The 7,981-nt window shown below is 48.7% G+C and overlaps 1 pseudogene; it reads right to left on the reverse strand.

Moving 5' to 3' along the window:
• Positions 1–1,419: 1,419 nt before the first annotated feature.
• On the reverse strand, positions 1,420–7,467 carry LOC124029162 (annotated as a pseudogene).
• Between the last annotated feature and the right edge of the window lie 514 nt (positions 7,468–7,981).

The following is a 7,981-nucleotide window of genomic DNA, read 5'->3' on the forward strand; positions in this document are numbered from 1 at the left end:
GGAAAATGAATAAAACATATAGGCTGGGTCAGGTCTATTTGCCTGCTGATGGTTGGCAGATATAGGCTGGGTCAGGTCTATTTGCCTGCTGATGGTTGGCAGATATAGGCTGGGTCAGGTCTATTTGCCTGCTGATGGTTGGCAGATATAGGCTGGGTCAGGTCTATTTGCCTGCTGATGGTTGACAGATATAGGCTGGGTCAGGTCTATTTGCCTGCTGATGGTTGGCAGATATAGGCTGGGTCAGGTCTATTTGCCTGCTGATGGTTGGCAGATATAGGCTGGGTCAGGTCTATTTGCCTGCTGATGGTTGGCAGATATAGGCTGGGTCAGGTCTATTTGCCTGCTGATGGTTGGCAGATATAGGCTGGGTCAGGTCTATTTGCCTGCTGATGGTTGGCAGATATAGGCTGGGTCAGGGCTATTTGCCTGCTGGTGGTTGGCAGATATAGGCCGGGTCAGGTCTATTTGCCTGCTGATGGTTGGCAGATATAGGCTGGGTCAGGGCTATTTGTCTGCTGATGGTTGGCAGATATAGGCTAGGTCAGGTCTATTTGCCTGCTGATGGTTGACAGATATAGGCTAGGTCAGGTCTATTTGCCTGCTGATGGTTGACAGATATAGGCTGGGTCAGGTCTATTTGCCTGCTGATGGTTGGCAGATATAGGCTGGGTCAGGTCTATTTGCCTGCTGATGGTTGACAGATATAGGCTAGGTCAGGTCTATTTGCCTGCTGATGGTTGGCAGGTATAGACTGGGTCAGGTCTATTTGCCTGCTGATGGTTGACAGATATAGGCTGGGTCAGGGCTATTTGCCTGCTGATGGTTCACAGATATAGGCTGGGTCAGGGCTATTTGCCTGCTGATGGTTGGCAGATATAGGCTGGGTCAGGGATATTTGCCTGCTGATGGTTGACAGATATAGGCTGGGTCAGGGCTATTTGCCTGCTGATGGTTGACAGATATAGGCTGGGTCAGGGCTATTTACCTGCTGATGGTTGACAGATATAGGCTGGGTCAGGGCTATTTGCCTGCTGATGGTTGACAGATATAGGCTGGGTCAGGGCTATTTGCCTGCTGATGGTTGACAGATATAGGCTGGGTCAGGGCTATTTACCTGCTGATGGTTGGCAGATATAGGCTGGGTCAGGGCCTGCTGATGGTTGACAGATATAGGCTGGGTCAGGGCTATTTGCCTGCTGATGGTTGACAGATATAGGCTGGGTCAGGGCTATTTACCTGCTGATGGTTGGCAGATATAGGCTGGGTCAGGGCTATTTGCCTGCTGATGGTTGACAGATATAGGCTGGGTCAGGGCTATTTGCCTGCTGATGGTTGACAGATATAGGCTGGGTCAGGTCTATTTGCCTACTGTGTTTCATGTGGGATATGGATAACAAAACATTCAGTACTCAGTGCAAATCTGTAAAAAGTGTATTCATGTTTTTATATAAAAAGTAAATACTTTTTTGAATAGGACAATAGAAGGTGAACAAAAAACGTCTAGTGTACATACAGTTCTATACATCAAGCTACATAATCAATTATTCTATTCAAATATACATACACTTGAAACCTTTTCATACAAGTCGAAATACTCCATGTTTTAGTTTTAATCTTCTCTGTGGTCAACTTCTCAACTCCAATGTAATGCTTTTTATTCCGAATACAATACTTTTTGGGCTACTCATCTTAGGCAATCACTGTGTACTGCATGAACATACAGTCCATATATTAGTTATATAAAAGCATACTTTCAAAAATAAATACTGTACATTTCCTCCTTGAACTTGCAACCTTTAGTTTCCATGCTGCTTAGCCTGTCTAGATGAGGATGCAATGCGATGACATAAAGCTAGGTGGCAGTATTATACAGAAAATGGAATTACAGATGTCTGGAAACAGCTGCGGTGCCTGCAGTCAACCAATGTGAAATTATTCTGCAGAAAGCAAACATATCTGACTCCATTTTGTTGTTGCTGTTAGTTCAGTGGCACATGGTCCATAGTATGTTGTTTGACCGATAAGCCAGACATTTCCTATGACCGTGATATCATACGTTTGTCTTCGGTGGAGACTTTTCCAACCTTTTGAAGATTTCATTGCTGTTTTATTCCCGGGAACCCAGGTGTCTCAGACTGTCTCTGAACCGAGTGGTTAAACTTGACAGTGGGAGGCAGAAAGGTCAAAGGAGCAGAAAGTCACGAAGAAAAAAAGTATTTCTGATCTTTCCGGTCGTTTCCGTTCTCATGCCGCTTTCCTTTACGGAGCGTAGTTCTTTGGCCGTATCATCATTTTGACCGTCTTGAAGGCCTGCCTGTAGTTGGTGGGGTATGCTTCACTAGACATGTTGTGCCATGTTCCCCAGAAGATGCCGTTCCTCACGCCCTTGTATCTCTTGTGGTAGTATTTCCCATTGAGATTGGCTGACATGCAGGCGTCAAACCACCACCCAGAGCTGTAGTACGCGCCGCAGTTCCCTGACGGGTACATGTCGTTGTCCCTGTCTGGCGTGGTGAAGAACTTCTGGTCGTGGTTGAAGTGCTGGTTCATGTGCAGCGCGTTGCCGGCCGTGCCACTGTACCCGCTGATGGAGAGGCGATATCTCAGGAACTCGTTGGCTACGTAGAACTGGTCGAACTTGGCATACTCCCGCACCCCTTGGAAGTCCTCCAGTTCGATGCGCAGAACCATGTCCTTGGCCTTGGTCAGAAGGTGGATGCGGTCGTTGCCCAACCAGAACTCTCCCCGGGGGTCACCAAATCCCCTCTAGAGAGAGATAGACAGAGAGAGAGGGAGGGAGGGCAAGGGCAGGGAGAGAGAGAGAGAGACAGAGAGAGAGAGAGGGAGGGCAAGGGCAGGGAGAGAGAGAGAGAGGGAGAGAGAGAGAGAGACAGAGAGAGAGAGAGAGAGGGTAAGGGCAGGGAGAGAGAGAGACAGAGAGAGAGAGAGAGAGAGAGAGGGTAAGGGCAGGGAGAGAGAGAGAGACAGAGAGAGAGAGGGTAAGGGCAGGGAGAGAGAGAGAGAGAGAGAGAGAGAGAGAGAGAGAGAGAGAGAGAGAGAGAGAGAGGGTAAGGGCAGGGAGAGAGAGAGGGTAAGGGCAGGGAGAGAGAGAGAGAGAGAGAGAGAGAGAGAGAGAGAGAGAGAGAGAGAGAGAGAGAGAGAGAGAGAGAGAGAGAGAGAGAGAGAGAGAGAGAGAGAGAAAGAGAGAGAGAGAGAGAGAGAGAGGGTAAGGGCAGGGAGAGAGAGAGAGGGTAAGGGCAGGGAGAGAGAGAGAGAGAGGGCAAGGGCAGGGAGAGAAAGAGACAGAGAGAGAGAGGGCAAGGGGAGAGAGAGAGAAAAAGGTAAAGGTCCGTGTCAGAGGAGTCAAATCTGTCCCAAATGGCACCCTATTCCCTACATAGTGCCTGGTCAAAGGTAGTGCACTATATAGGGAATAGGGTGACATTTGGGACACAACCTCATGTTTTCCCTGATTCTCACAGGGCAGCAGGCCATTACATGGAATGTTACTGACCACGGTCTGTCACAGAGTTTTGTCAAATGGGTTTATTAACCTTGTACTCAGCCCAGAGCGGTTGAAGCTGACGGTGCCATTGAGCGCTGCTGCACCAGGGTCCAGCCACGAACGACTCCATGTCGCAGTAGACCTGGAACGTGCCGTTCCTGGGGTCTGGCGTGACCCGGTAGACGCGTTCCTCCTCTCCTTTAACATGTTGTAGTCAGAGCAGTCCTGGGAGCGATGATGACTGTTGTGAGAGACAGAGAGAGAGGGCAGGGGAGGAGAGAGAGAGACAGAGAGACAGGGCAGGGGGAGGGAGAGAGAGATAGAGACGGGGGCAGGGGAGGGAGAGACAGAGACAGGGGAGGGGAGAGAGAGACAGGGCAGGGGGGAGGAGAGGGAGAGAGAGAGACAGAGAGAGATGCAGGACAGAGACAGAGAGAGACAGGGCAGGGGGGAGGGAGAGAGAGACAGAGAGACAGGGCAGGGGGAGGGAGAGAGACAGAGAGAGGGCAGGGGGAGGGAGAGAGACAGAGAGACAGGGCAGGGGAGGGAGAGAGAGAGACAGAGAGAGAGGGCAGTGGGGGGAGAGAGAGAGAGAGAGAGAGAGACAGAGAGAGAGGGCGGGGAGAGGGAGAGAGAGACAGAGAGACAGAGAGAGAGACAGGGCGGGGAGGGAGAGAGAGACAGAGAGAGAGGGCAGGAGAGAGAGAGAGAGACAGAGAGACAGGGCAGGGGGGAGGGAGAGAGAGAGAGACAGAGAGAGGGCAGGGAGAGGGAGAGAGACAGAGAGAGACAGGGAGAGAGAGAGACAGGAGACAGAGAGAGACAGAGAGAGAGACAGGGCAGGGGAGGGAGAGAGAGACAGAGAGAGAGACAGGGCAGGGGGAGGGAGGGAGAGAGACAGAGAGACAGGGCAGGGGAGGGAGAGAGAGAGAGACAGGAGAGAGAGAGACAGGGCAGGGGAGGGGAGGGAGAGGACAGAGAGAGACAGGGCAGGGGGAGGGAGAGAGAGAGGCAACGTTCAGTGTCCGAGGTAAAGAAACACTGTTTCCCTCAAAGCACAAGACTCTCACAACCCAGCAGGCATTGCATGGAATGTTCCTGACTTCCAGCCCCAGAGCTGACTGAGTGAGCTGAGCCACGGCGTCACTGTTTTCATATAAGGAGGACAGCCTTGTCAAACGTGGGAACGTGTCACATGATTAACCAAGGCTGGAGAGCCTGCCAGTCCCCACTCTGTGTGTGTGTGATGATAATGCATCCTGACAGGACACTTTGGAGCTTAGAGACCTAAGTTTTGGAAAGTGACGCTAGTCGACTGCTCAGGATAGGAGCCTAGGAAGCATGAGAGAGGAGTTGAGTTAGCAGAGCACAGAAGAGGACAGAGCAGAGCACGGAAGAGCAGGCTGTTTGTGCGTGTGTGTGAGTGTGTGTGTGTCTCTGTATCTCCACCCTGTGGGCAGTACTCCTATCAAAGTCTGCCCATATGTGATAGTATTAGTGGTTCTCAGAATATGGGCGCCAGGCTGTGACTGACCCAAATATAACAGTCCGTCAGACAGATGGATAGACAGCCATGCAGACTGATAAAGGGGATTGACAGCAACAGAAGAGCAGCTGTATTATCAAGGAAGTATGCAGAGACATAAAACCCTCATCTGGAAGTAACATCGTCCCAGTGAAAAGCTTGTGCATTCTCACATTACAGGCAAACAGTTCCTTTCATTCCTACAGAAAAAGGCTTGGGACATTAGATGAAGCTAAAAAAGTGTTTATAAATGAATCAAGAACATGATTCAGTTAAATGATCCGAAGGTAGACTCCCTCGATGTATGTCATGAACACCTTCAAATCCAATCAGAGATAGGAAGCACACTGTTTAGTTTAACTGTGAATTGGGGCTCAATGATCCGTTACAGAGCTGAGATTGTGAGATGTCTGACTGCTGACGTTCTGTTGTCATTGAGCCGACAGAGAGTTTCCCATATCAAGATAGAAACGTGGCCAGTAGAAAGAAGGCTGTGTCAACAACAGAACACACAAGCACTACTGCACTTTGATACTGGATGCTCCCACTCTTACTGGAAACACTTTATATTGCCTGTTTCTCCATAGTCTTTACATGAATCACTTCTGATATTATCTTGTCAAGCTATCCAGAGTCATTTGCAGAGCTCTTATACGAAACATGACAGATTAACCTAAGACAAGTACTTCTACATAGTGTTCTGATCTCACCATGACCAACTGTCGGAATGCAACACATTGCATCATCTTGTTGGCAAGTGTAATAAAGGAGGTAGCTGTTTACCATGACCCCACGTTAACACTGTGTAACACACACTCAAAATATCAGAATATCCCACACTCAAAATATCAGAATATCTCACACTCAAAATATCAAAATATCACAATATCCCACACTCAAAATATCAGAATATCTCATACTCAAAATATCAGAATATCTCATATCTCATCTCACTCAGAATATCAGAGTATCCCACACTCAGAATAAAATATCAGAGTATCCCACACTCAAAATATCAGAGTATCCCACACTCAAAATATCAGGAGTATCCCACACTCAAAATATCAGAGTATCCCACACTCAAAATATCAGAGTATCCCACACTCAAAATATCAGAGTATCCCACACTCAAAATATCAGAGTATCCCACACTCAAAATATCAGAGTATCTCACACTCAAAATATCAGAGTATCTCACACTCAAAATATTAGAGTATCCCACACTCAAAATATCAGAGTATCTCACACTCAGAATATCCCAATGAGTTTTGAAAGATAAAATAATGTAATTCCCTTGTACAGTAGCAGTGTTAGTTTAGGACCATGCATAAATAAAGGGTGATGGAGTTAAACCTGCAACTGTCCTTTTGATGCAGCAGATACTCACACTCAGTACAGAGGGCTGGCATACTGTACAGTACTGCATGCAGTGCGTGAAAGCCTGGTTTTATAATAAGTCTGTCTGGCTGATGCTTAGAGGAGAACAATAGGTTAGCAATAACAAGAGACTAGAGGAGCTTCTAGAAGAGAACAGGGGGGCTATTTTCAATAACACTTACACTGAGGGGAGTTCTGCACTTTACAGAAACATGATAGTCTCGTAATAACAGAGCGTTTTGTAAATCACTTAAAGGTTCTTGAGAATTTTCCTGTCAAATGATCAAGAACCTATTTGGTTAATAAGAATAAATAGACGTACACTGAGGAGAGGGCTGCACACTGGTGGTTACAGTTGTTACTGAGCTTGTTGATCACTCCAGTGATGTTCTCCACCTTGCTGTCCACGACGGCCTCACGTTCCTCATGTTGATCAGGCTTAGTTCCTCTAGACGGCCCTGCAGAGCCGTGATCTGTCCCCGTGCGTTACGCAGAGCTGTTGGACATCTTGTTCATCTTCCTGCATCTCAAACACAGAACCGCCGGTAGGAAGACGGTGCGTTTGCCAGTACCAGAACCGGTGCCAATGCCATCCCCATCAGGCCCTGTGTTGGTTCCCCGTCTCTCGTTCCTCCTTACTGGTGCTAGACTGTATTTCCAGAAACCCTGGTCCGTACAGGACCCCCTGCTTCCTCCCCGCTGTCCCTCTGCAGGCTCTGGTCGGCTGCTGCCGGCCTCCCTGACAGTCCTCCTCCCAGCGGTTCGTCTCCTTCAGGCTCTGCAGCTCCTTCATGGTCTTCTCCAGCATCCTGAACTGCTTGGGCAGCTGGATGGTCAGTGGAGGCAGGGTGATCTGGTAGGGGCAGTCGTCCTCTTTCTCCACACTGGCCAGAAGGCTTCATCCTCACAGGGCAGCCCTGGAAACCTCCTCCTGTAGCAGCCTTATCCTGGACCTTATCCCATCTCTGGGCTCTGTCTCCTGGCTCTGCTGCGGAGCTCATGGGACTGCCAGCAGAAGAGTGGTGGAGGCCACAACACACAGCACGTACAGCCTCATGGTGTGTGTTTTGACTGAGTGTGTGAGTGAGTGAGTGTGTTTCTCAGCTACGCAGTCAGAGAGAGCGAGAGCAGCGTGAGAGAGCAGCCTGCAGGAGAGTGAGCGCAGGAGACTGCCTCCTGCCTGAGATAGTTGTGTCATTAATATCAGAGGAGAGGAAGGGAGGGGTGGGAGGGGCTGTGTTGCGTAATTCCACCACTCCATACCAGCAGCAAAGTCAACCATTTAAAGAGAGAGTAGGAAGGCAGAGTTCTGACTGAGCTGCAGTCCTTTAGAAATCAGCCCATTTCCCTGAACAGACAAGTGAGTCAGTACAATGGAATTAAGATTCTCTCCTGAGTCAGTACAATGGAATTAACATTCTCTCCTGAGTCAGTACAATGGAATTAACATTCTCTCCTGAGTCAGTACAATGGAATTAACATTATCTCCTGAGTCGGTATAATGGAATTAACATTATCTCCTGAGTCAGTACAATGGAATTAACATTATCTCCTGAGTCAGTACAATGGAA

This window comes from Oncorhynchus gorbuscha, unplaced genomic scaffold (genome assembly GCF_021184085.1).
Source record: "Oncorhynchus gorbuscha isolate QuinsamMale2020 ecotype Even-year unplaced genomic scaffold, OgorEven_v1.0 Un_scaffold_5687, whole genome shotgun sequence".
NCBI classification, from domain to species: Eukaryota; Metazoa; Chordata; class Actinopteri; order Salmoniformes; family Salmonidae; genus Oncorhynchus; species Oncorhynchus gorbuscha.